Genomic DNA, 12,260 nt, shown 5'->3' with positions numbered 1-12,260 from the left:
CCGCCTGCAGATATGAAACAAATTACAGGTGAGCAACAGTCCATCAGTAGATATCGGAACTTAATCCATGCGATGGACAGGAGTTGGCAATATATATATGTTTTCGCTGTCAGGCTGAAAAGATGTGGCGAACACAGGCTGAAAAGAAAGAGACAACCAACAGTATTGGTTGATTTCTAATGATGCTGAAAAATATTAACAAAATAATTTATAACTAATTTTAATAGTATTTAGCCCGCCCCAAATAGGCCGTTTCTTTTTACAAGCTATACGAAGGAACTAGTATACAAATAGGAAAACTTTAAACTTCCTGTGCAATCATAATAAGATAGACCTTTATTTTATAGCAACACAAATAGATTTCAACATTCGATGCTGGAGGAAAATTCGCTCTAGCATCTTTTGACAGCTCGAGATCGCCGTCATGTGACTACCCACAATTTAACTCCTGTGACCTTGACTCGTAGGCGATAACGACGACTATTGTTAGAAAAGCTCGGCTTTCGCTTTCTTTTGCAATTTCAGTCCGACTCCAACTAAAACAGTCTGAAAACAATTTAAAAGTAATTTAAAAAACAATTGAGCTAATTGTAACAATAATTAAGAAGCCCATTCAAATTGCCGTGCCATTAAGCATATTGTATAAATCGTTCATATTATTGTTGAAACGAAATAGTTTTTGCGACTAAGTCTCACTTTTATTCAGGTAGATTTACTTTTTTTGCTTCGATTCTGCAACCCGAATTCCGATCTATTTTGTAGTTTCGACTTTATGTTAACGGCGTAGAGTAAAAGTATTGTGTGAAGTTTCTTATGGCGTAATATATGTTATTGAAAATCGATATCGCAGCTTCGATCATTTATAACCAACGTTCGACGGGTAAACAAAATGCTCTTTGGTAAAAAAACGCGGAATGCGATGCGGGAGCAGTGGAAATGAAGTATTAATATTGCAACACTTGCACTTTCGATCGCTCTTTGTGGGATCCTGTTGCGTCGACTCCGATTTCAGGACCTACGGCTTTATATGACTTCTTGGTAGTGCAGTGGTTTCTTATCTATACATCTTACATACTTATTATTTGTAGTCATTTCTTGTTCCTTGGAGTAAATCGGTACCTAAACTAATTTAATTATATAAATTATTTCATTCTACGGGTTTTTGACATTGGTTACATTTATTGGGTGCCAAATCCAATTTAAAATGTATGCAACTGTAGCATCAGCAAGTAATTATTAATTGCAAAATAGTCATTTGGTTCAAATATTTAAGGTCGGTTAGTCAAATATTTGGACTCTATGCACAATTAGGTATGTACTTTGCTTCCTGTTGTCCAACAGCGGTATTCATACTCATAAAAGCTTGATAACAGTGGTTTGATACATCACAAAGAATTGGCCAATTATCCTGGCAAGATTCTTGTTTGTCCGTAGTTTAGAAGTTTGTGTTAGAGTGGGTAAATACTCTATTATGGAGTATTTACATTTGCGAGCAGTGTGGGCCAGTATGCGTTTGTCGGTACCGTACAAAGGCGAAGGGGTGATTTCATGGCCGACTGCTTACGAACCAGCATGCGTCGATGCATCGCGAGACCGCACAAAATTGCAGCCACAATAACATTCTAAGATGTGTACTTACGTAAATACATAGTGCGTCTTTATACGTTATTAAGTAAGCTTATTTATTTTGTATAGCTACACACACTTGATCCAAGATTCGATTAGAGAGTCCCAACGCTGAATATGCAGGCTACTGTAATATTTGTTTAAACTAAGTATTATTAACTCACAAAATATAATATAATGAAATTAGTTACGAACAAACTTAGGTGCCAATATATACAATAACCTAATAACCAAGACTTAAGGGAGATATATTATGACCAGTGGACACTCTATTTAATAATGCAAATAATAAATGTGAAACAAAGTAAAAAAATCGAGTAGTTTATTAAAATTGTAATTGTCCTCCCAGTCGTAATTGTCCCACTGAACCTTACATACTTTTAGGTACTTACCTATGAGTTATGAGGCAGTGTGGTCCTGAACCAAAAAGTTCTACGAATAAGTACCTGAATTCTGATTTAATATTAGACATAAAGCACACGTAGTTATTGATATCCTATTGATGTTAATTGTTATTTAGACAAAAGTCAAGTAGCGCGCGAGTCGCGAAGGCTCGCTGCGCGGTGCGGCGCGAGGCGCGATGTCGCGCTCGCGTGCACTCGAAAGCAGCACACGTGCAGCCCTCAAAGGATTTTTTACAATAAAACATATGCCGCTTTTTGCTTAACCCACTTTAGCTCGATTATAACCTTCTTACCTACATTTGCTTCGCTCTTTTGTGCAAATGAAGCCGCCGGAACGTTACATGTGTTTGATACACCATCGATGAGCGCGTTATTCAGAGCAAATTCTTATGAATGGTTTTGAATCAACTACTCAGTATATCTTGTATTAGTTATAGAGACTTTATGTAATGGACCAGCACTACCCTGATGCTTAAGTGAAAATCTAGCCAAAGTTTGTAATTACTTCGCTTTTTAGGGTTCCGTAGTCAACTAGGAACCCTTATAGTTTCGCCATGTCTGTCTGTCCGCCCGTCCGTCCGTCCGTCCGTCCGTCCGAAAGCTGAAATTTGGTACCAATATGTACATCAATCACGCCAACAAAGTGCAAAAATAAAAAATGGAAAAAAATGTTTTATTAGGGTACCCCCCCCCCCCCCTACATGTAAAGTGGGGGCTGATATTTTTTTTCATTCCAACCCCAACGTGTGATATATTGTTGGGTAGGTATTTAAAAATGAATAAGGGTTTACTAAGATCGTTTTTTGATTTAATATTTTCGGAAATAATTGATCCTAAAGGAAAAAAAAGTGCGTCCCCCCCCTCTAACTTTTGAACCATATGTTTAAAAAATATGAAAAAAATCACAAAAGTAGAACTTTATAAGAACTTTCTAGGAAAATTGTTTTGAACTTGATAGGTTCAGTAGTTTTTGAGAAAAATACGGAAAACTACGGAACCCTACACTGAGCGTGGCCCGACACGCTCTTGGCCGGTTTTTCTTATATATGTATATGAATCTAGTATCTACGTATACAGTGAAAACTAGCTATACGTTATGGCCATCGTCAGCACTTTCACTTAATCAATTTTTGTTTTTTTCTACATTTTACTGATCGAAATAGGACAACGATAAATATTATTCCTTAAAACGGTTTTCCACGAGCTTTCGTGCAGTACATCGTGCGGTCCAAATTCAAAAATCGACCCCAGCGTCTAAACCTGATTGAATCTGTATTCACTGGTTTATAATCTGAAATTATTTATTTTTAATCCGAAATTTAGTCAAGACACGTGCAATTTTGTTTCTACCTGTATGTGATGAGTACTACAGAATGTAAGTACCTAGCTGGAACCTACATCCTCTTTTTCACTGCAATTTCATGGATGATACTAAGTATGTATAAAAATAAAATAAAATAAAAATAAAATAAAAAGCCTTTTTATTCCATAAACACTTTACAAAATTTTCCTTATAAACTAAATTTAAATATAAGTATATTAGTGGTTAGGACCCCTTCCGGTTATAGGCCTCCTCCAACCTCTTCCACCGTTCTCGGTCTTGTGCCTCTGTGAGCCAGTTACTCGACACTGCCTCAATGTCGTCTGCCCAGCGAGCGAGCGTGTATGTATAAAAACATGTTTGTTTTTTTATTATTTATGGACAAAGCCATTTAGTTAAGACTCCTTATTCCTTAGAGCGCTCATCAATTTCACGAAACGGCCATCGATAGATGGCGTTGGCGCTCGGTACGCGAGCACCTGCAACTCAACGCGCGTTTCAACGCCGATACAAATAATCTTGATAGTTTTGAATTAAATTGGTAATAACATAATTTTCAATTTTATACGGGGAATTTCCTGTTCATGGTATGGTAGTAGTAAATAAGGTGTATGAATGTAGTAAAAGTATAGTAGTCTACATATACATATATAAATACAGGTTTCCTAATTGATTGATTCAACAACCAACACCGCTGAGCCGAAACTACGAAAGCTAGAAAGTCGAAATTTGTATTGATTGCATTAACAAAATTTCGAAGAGATAAGAATCGATTATGAAAATTTACACCCCTAGTAGAGGGAAAAAGGGGGTTAAAGTTTGTATCGGGATCAATTTGTTTTTTTTTATTAGGAAAATTTTAGTTAGGAACTTGAAATTAGAGAATAGTTTAATAGTGATTTCTGTTTTTTTATTGAATGTATATGCATACTGATTGGTCCCATTTTTATCAGAACCCAGTTCTGATGATGGGATCCTGGAGAAATCCAGGGAACTCCTCAAGTCTGAAAGGCATACATATAGCGATTTTTGTGTTTTTATATGAATAGCATGCATTTACGTACGGAACAATGACATTTGGTGCAGTGGAACTGTTGATGATGGTCAGACCGGAACTCCCTAAATCTAAACGGCACAGTTATAGTGACTTTCATATTTTTATAAGAACAGCATGCACTTACGTCCAGAATAGTGACATTTGGTGCAGTGGAACTGCTCATGATGTTGTGTCACTTTTTAACCATCGCCTCAAATCTCTCAAGGAAGGACGGTTCTCAATTCGTCTGTTTTTTTTTTGTTTGTTCCTCGATATCTCCGTCGTTACTGGACCGATTTAAAAAATTTAATAATTAAAGCATTAAAAGCAGTTTTAAAAAATACCTACACATTTCTACATGTGCTCTGCCTACCCCTTTATGGGATACAGGCGTGATTGTATGTATGTATTTGTACATAATCCAACATTCGCAAGTAGCTTTCATCAGAACCCAAAAGGCGGCGGTTTTTTTTTCTTAAAAATTATTAAACGTTTTTTTTATGGGATAGGAGGCAAACGAGCAGACAAGTTGCCTGATGGTAAGCGATCACTGCCGGCTATGGACACCCGAAGCACCAGAAGTGTTGGTGCGTTGCCGGCCTTTAAGATGGATGTACGTTCTTTTCTTGAAGGTTTGAAGGTCGCATCGGTCCGGAAATACCGCTGGCAACAATTCATTCCACAGTTTAACTGTGCATGACGTGACCTGTGCAAAACATTGCGTCGAAACATTTGAAAGGGTGAAAATCAAATTATGTACATGTTCGTTCTAAAAGTAGCTGATCAAACATCGTCGGTTTGGAAAGCCTGCGGTTAAATTTTTGCTCCTTCCTTACTATACATATTTTATTTAGAGGGTTTTGAGATTTAGGTAATAAAACAACGCTTCATTAGGTTTAATAGCATTATGTAAAGTATAATGTCAATGTAAGTGCAAGCAGTCTTATGAATAGAATAGCAGTTCTGTTGACCACCTCCTGACTCCATCATGAGACCTTGGACCTCATCTAGTTCGATGGTGCTCGTCGGCCCAAATCTAATGAGCCCAAACATGATGGGGTTATAATGAGGAGAATAGCAGTTCTGTTGACCACCTCCTGACTCCATCATGAGACCTTGGACTTCGTCTAGATCGATGGTGCTCGTCAGCCCAAATCTAATGAGCCCAAACATGATGGGGTTATGATGAGGAGAATAGCAGTTCTGTTGACCACCTCCTGACTCCATCATGAGACCTTGGACTTCGTCTAGATCGATGGTGCTCGTCGGCCCAAATCTAATGAGCCCAAACATGATGTGGTTATGATGAGGAGAATAGCAGTTCTGTTGACCACCTCCTGACTCCATCATGAGACCTTGGACCTCATCTAGTTCGATGGTGCTCGTCGGCCCAAATCTAATGAGCCCAAACATGATGGGGTTATGATGAGGAGAATAGCAGTTCTGTTGACCACCTCCTGACTCCATCATGAGACCTTGGACCTCATCTAGTTCGATGGTGCTCGTCGGCCCAAATCTAATGAGCCCAAACATGATGGGGTTATGATGAGGAGAATAGCAGTTCTGTTGACCACCTCCTGACTCCATCATGAGACCTTGGACTTCGTCTAGATCGATGGTGCTCGTCGGCCCAAATCTAATGAGCCCAAACATGATGTGGTTATGATGAGGAGAATAGCAGTTCTGTTGACCACCTCCTGACTCCATCATGAGACCTTGGACCTCATCTAGTTCGATGGTGCTCGTCGGCCCAAATCTAATGAGCCCAAACATGATGGGGTTATGATGAGGAGAATAGCAGTTCTGTTGACCACCTCCTGACTCCATCATGAGACCTTGGACCTCATCTAGTTCGATGGTGCTCGTCGGCCCAAATCTAATGAGCCCAAACATGATGGGGTTATGATGAGGAGAATAGCAGTTCTGTTGACCACCTCCTGACTCCATCGTGAGACCTTGGACCTCATCTAGTTCGATGGTGCTCGTCGGCCCAAATCTAATGAGCCCAAACATGGTGGAGTTATGATAAGTAGAATAGCAGTTCTGTTGAACATTTCCTGCCTGACTCCATCATCATGAGAACCAGAACCTCATCATGGTCCCAAAATATAATAATAATTCAAATTCTCAACAAACTTCACGTATAACTTAAAATCCAAAATCATATGAAAAGCATGTCGAATGCTAAAATTGCATAAGGTGTAAAAAGGATCAAGATTTGTTTAGTCGCAGTTTACGGCACTTCTCGGAACTATCGCGCTGCTTACGAAAGCTAGGTGCGCCGGACGATCAAACGCAGGTCCGTTGTCTTCGAGCGCTCGGCGCAGACTGAGCGGGCTCGCGTTAGCACAGTGTCTTTTATTCGAATTTTAGGTGTTTTAAAAACATATCTATCGACAGAAAGGTATGTCTTATATGTATGATTTTTTTTTTATAGGTCAATAAGAAGTTCTAGTTTAGGATAATATTATTTAAGAGTTACAAAAAATGCAGGAATCGCAGGAAAAATACATAATGTAAACCTCTTTTTATCGAAAAAATGGGGAGGATACGGAAGGTTATTTATCCACCATTTCAAGTAAATCTTAAAATGTCAAAGTATTAGCTAACTCGTACAGGATATAACAAATAGGATTGTGATCATTTATTACCCCAAATAACATTTTTAACAGCACAATCACGATTCTAAACGAGCTATTCCACTACGAAATTTGAAAACGTCTTCCGAAAAAACTGATTTTTCGGAAGTATAAAAAGACATATTTTAAAGTAGTACCAATTGACTTTCTAGCTTAAGATATGTACTTTTAGGAACATTATCATTTTTTTAATAATCATTTATAGTTTCTTTATAATTTTGAATGAAAAAGGTTCAATTTTGCAAAAAACGCTCGTCTTTAGGAATAAGGCCTCTTACTTTAGAGTAGACAAAATGGCAGCACTAGAGTGCCAAAAAAGTCGAGCTGGGTGTTAAGTATGTTGGTATTTGGCGGTTTTTGTTTATGATTGGAAACTCGAGACGCGACGGCTCGCACATGGAGCGGCCGCAGGAAGAGCCACACTTTTTGTCTTACAGTTTGTGCAATAATAACAGGGCTGTCTCTGACTCGATGATGAAACTGAATATTTCACCTTATTATTTGATACAATTTGTTTGCAGTAAACTGTCTATACCTTATGCTACAAAGAAATATGGATAGTTTTTTTAAATACTTAGTTAAGTTAAGAGATAGGTGTTCACAAAATACATTATTCTAATCATGAAAAATAAAGTAGAAAAATATAGTACGCTTATATAATCGTAGCAAAATGAAAAATCTAAATCAAAGTTTTTATTGCTAGATTATGATATAACATTTAAAATAGTTTTGTAGGAATAATTTTATCTAGTGTAATTTAAACGGTACTAACCGTTTGGTAGCCAAAATTTCGTAACCGGCTACAAACCGGGAATGTTGATTCCCATTTTGTAGCCGGTTACGTATGGGGCCAGAGTAGTACCGTTTGGTAACTAAGTTTTGTAACTGGCTACATATTGGGAATCAATATTCCCGGTTTGTAGCCGGTTGCGTATTGGAACAGCGTGGAACCGTTTGGTAACTAAGTTTTGTAACTAGCTACATAACGGAAATACAAAATTCAAAGAATCAATATTCCCGGTTTGTAGCCGGTTACGTATTGGGACAGCGTGGTACCGTTTGGTAACTAAGTTTTGTAACTGGCTACATAACGGGAATACAAAATTCCCTGTTTGTAGCTGGTTACTACCAAATCGAAGCTAGGACGGTGTACATACGGACTATTACGGACAGACGGACAGAGCGAAACTATAAGGGTTCCTAGTCAACCCAGTTGACTACGGAACCCTAAAAGATTACTCAATGTCAGCATTATTCGAATAAATCACGTGTTCATGACGACAAAATAAATCCCATTTTGTAACCAGTTACAATACGGAACTTTTTTCCCGTTTGGAAGCTGGTTACAAATTTTAAGTTACGAAACGGTAGGTACTAAAGGATTTATTACACTTTTTCAGCTGTAACGTGTACTGGTTAAACTGAATAACGCTTTCGCCTCTATAGGCATCCATCCTCAGAGCATCATCTATGTATCCATCACTTTTTCTTTAATATGTAATAGGTAATACGTAGTAATCACTGTTTTCACTCAATGAATTAAATTCTTTCATCGCACGTGAAAATTACGGTTTTGTGTTTCGGTCGTCGGAACGACATCGAAAGTCGGAAAAAATCAGTCCTATAAATTATTTCCCATATCTCACTATTATATGTGACAAACACTAGTATGGCAAGATTGGCAAGTGTGCGCGCCCTGAGCTAGTTTGCACAAGATCCCACGCTCGGCGTAACCGGAGTCCGCGGCTTCCGTCCGGCTTTTAGCGGCGTCCCATCGGTCACCGCGCCCCTCCCACTCGCAAACATGCCGAACTTACCATATCATATTTTGTCCATTCAGAGCCTGTATTACCATCCATCTTAGTAGGTAGAGTTCTGAAAGAATATACCTACCTTATATATTCGCAGTTAAAAACCTACTTGTGGTAGCCCAATAAACAGTTAGGTAGCCATGTTTACATAAAGCCAGAAAAGTAAAAGCCATGCGCCAAGATAAATTATGGCTGTATAACTGAATTGATGCAGGTATCCATATCCATAGCCGGAATACTTTTCCCAAACTGCAAATCATGACATCTAAGTTACTTGGCGTCTAACAATCAAAGGAAATTAGCTCAGGAGTGTAGGTGTTAGATAAAAGAAGAATCGGCGGCGGCTAGTGGCGTCTCGCGGTCATTAATATTAATTAGGCCCGCTGCGCGCCTCAATGCGCCTCTTGCTTCTGACTCGCTGCGAAATTAATTACTCGCAATCTTTATGTTCCAATTATAAAGGCCTTCGCAACAAATTAAATCTGTCCGGAGCAGCCCTCCTTTAGAGAGGTTTCACTCTCTTTGTGGACTTGATAAATGCTCCTTGCGAATTTTCGTCGAATTCAGCATAATGTAGATTTCTAACTTAATACGTTAAATTATCTGGGAATATTAAAAAGTCCATCGCGTAGAAATTACGCGACGCCGAGCGTTAATAAAGCCATAATTATGAGCGCTTTCAATTGAAATGTAATTGTACGTTATTCGCGGTTATTCTGTAGAAAAGCGAAATCGATTCCGAAACCAGCTTTTGCATAGAAGCATGCTACTTTCGCGTTCGAGGAGCAAAAACTAAATCTCGGCGTAAAAACTTCAAGTTTCCCTTTCATCTGGAGGCAAAATATTTTAACGGCGGTAACCGGATATTTCGGCTGCTCGTGGAAACAAAGCAAAAACCACCAACGTGTTATTACGCGAAACCAACATTTAATAAGCTTGTTTTTTATTTTGCATTGGTTTTGGTTATCCATTAATTCGTTGTGTGCAAAAAAGCAGTCGGGTTCGCCAGCGCCCGTGGGTACCGCCGTATTTGAATAGTTAGATGACGGTCATTGTTGTGGGAAGATGCGGAAATGGGATATTTTCTTTCGAGAAATATAATATTGCACGCATTATGTTGGGCCGCTGCAAAAAGTTTCGATAGAGTAATACTTCGTTGAACAATTGACGATACCACATAAATAATGTTGCACAAAACTTTACTTATTGCACGAAAGGAGTTTACTTACTAGGTACATCTCTGTTCTACTTTTAAAGACTCCATGTGGAGCAAGGGTAGTTTAACAAAAATCAAATAGTGTTTAAGACTGTAATGCCTTATACTTGCACCAACCACTTAACTCAGGGTTAGGTGAGCTGTCATCTGTCAAATTCCATATAAAATGGTGGGTTAACTCTCGGGTTAACCCTCCATTTTCGTTGGTGCAAGTGGTCCTAAAATTAATTAAATCATTACCTACTTAAATATTTATACTATTTTGTATTGACTATACCAGATGCACATTCAGGATCTCGTACCGTTTTGCGATTACCTTATGCAAATTACCTAATAATACCACCAAACGTGTACATGTAAGTATAGGTATCACTAATAGGATTGCTGACTGTTACTTGGAAGAAATATATATTAATATACTTGCTTAAATATTTATCGTCAAAGTTTGCATAGAAAAACTTAGCAAGACGAAGTATAGATATACTTATATAATTTAACACTTTCGCGGAAATTAGGCGACTACATACGTTTTTCTATTGTGTCGTAGTGTCCACGAACTGCTTAAGTAAGTATATAATAGTGGCAGCTTAGTCGGATACTACATATTTAGGTGAGCAATAAAAAGAGCCTTCAATCAGCTTGCCAGACGCAACCGATTTTTTTCATATTTGCAGTCAATGCCAACTTTCAATTGTTGCTCATTTTTTATTTATCGCCAAAATGGTCTTTTTGTATAAATTTAATTCTGAATGACATACGCCCACACACAATAGCAAATCGGTATTAAATGCTCTTTTTTGGTATTTTCTATATCTGATTTAAAACCTTAAGTTTGGACAGGATACGCTGTTATTAAACATTTGACAGGTTCTAGAGCCCAAAGGGCGAAAGACATGACGAGTCTTATAATAGAGTGCAGCGTGAAATTTTGATTCAAAGCTTTATGGGTTACCATTCTGTACAATTTTTTTTGTCATACTCTTAAAAGACAGTTTCAGTTATAAAATGCAAATACGTTCACATGGGTATACAGGTATGTATATGTCGCAGGGAAATGGCCAGATTTTATCAAATCCCTAAACAAATCTAGTGAAATGACAAAACGTGGCGTGTCTATTGGTCGATTTTGTGATTTCACTAATCAGAGTCAGGGATTTAGTCAAATGACTGAAATTTTCTATAGAAATGATAAAATGGATTCGCCATTTTGACATCCTGCGTGATTTGATCATCTCCCTTAGTGATTTGATAAAATCTGTGTTTTGGCCATTTCCCTGCGACATATACACATCATTAACGAACATCGTTTCAGGACTTACCAACTTGATTAAACTTAAGTATCTAGTCAACATTGGCACAATTTGATTCAATTCAAGTATCCTAGTTAGTTGTTGTAGGTAATTAGAAAGTACCTTAATTCCTAATTACTGTGTACGAGAAATACCTACACAATTTTAATTCAGTTTATAGTCATATGAAATACATGCTGGCATATATGTATGTAGTATAAACACGTTACTTCTAACCGGTATTGGAAGTATACAACGCATTTCCAAATTATGCGTACCTACCTACTCAACTAAGTACCTAAAAAACCGGCCAAGTGCGAGTCGGACTCGCGCACCGAGGGTTCCGTACAAACCTGCATTTGATATGAATTTCAACTTGATAGCTCTACGCGTTCATGAGGAAAAAAGTAATAAGTTTATATTTATTAAAAAATATATATTTTGTAATGTAACTAAAAATTTAAGATTTTCGGAATTTTTCCTTTATGTGTGCTATAAAACGTTGCTTCATGCCAAATTTCAAGATTCTAGGTCGACTGGAAGTACCCTTTAGGTTTTGATTCCCTTGCGAGTACTTGCGAGTTTCAAAATATGCAGCTTAAATTGCTGTTTCTTTTGATTGCGTTGACATAGAAGTTTGATTTTGTTACAGCTTAAAGGTATTATAGACCTGAGTATTTGGTATGAATTTCAATTTAATACCTCTACGCGTTTATGAGGAAATGGGTAGTAAGGTTAAAATTATTAAAAAAAATATATATTATGTGATGTAACTAAAAATTTATGGTTTTCGTAATTTTTCCTTTATCTATGCTATAAGACGTTGCTTCGTACCAAATTTCAAGATTCTGAGTTCACGGGAAGCACCCTGTAGGTTTTGATTCCCTTGCAAGTGTCGAAAATTTGCGGCATAAACGG

The sequence above is a fragment of the Leguminivora glycinivorella genome, chromosome 8, assembly GCF_023078275.1.
Source record: "Leguminivora glycinivorella isolate SPB_JAAS2020 chromosome 8, LegGlyc_1.1, whole genome shotgun sequence".
Taxonomy (NCBI): Eukaryota; Metazoa; Arthropoda; class Insecta; order Lepidoptera; family Tortricidae; genus Leguminivora; species Leguminivora glycinivorella.
Note: the sequence above shows the minus strand (reverse complement) of the source record.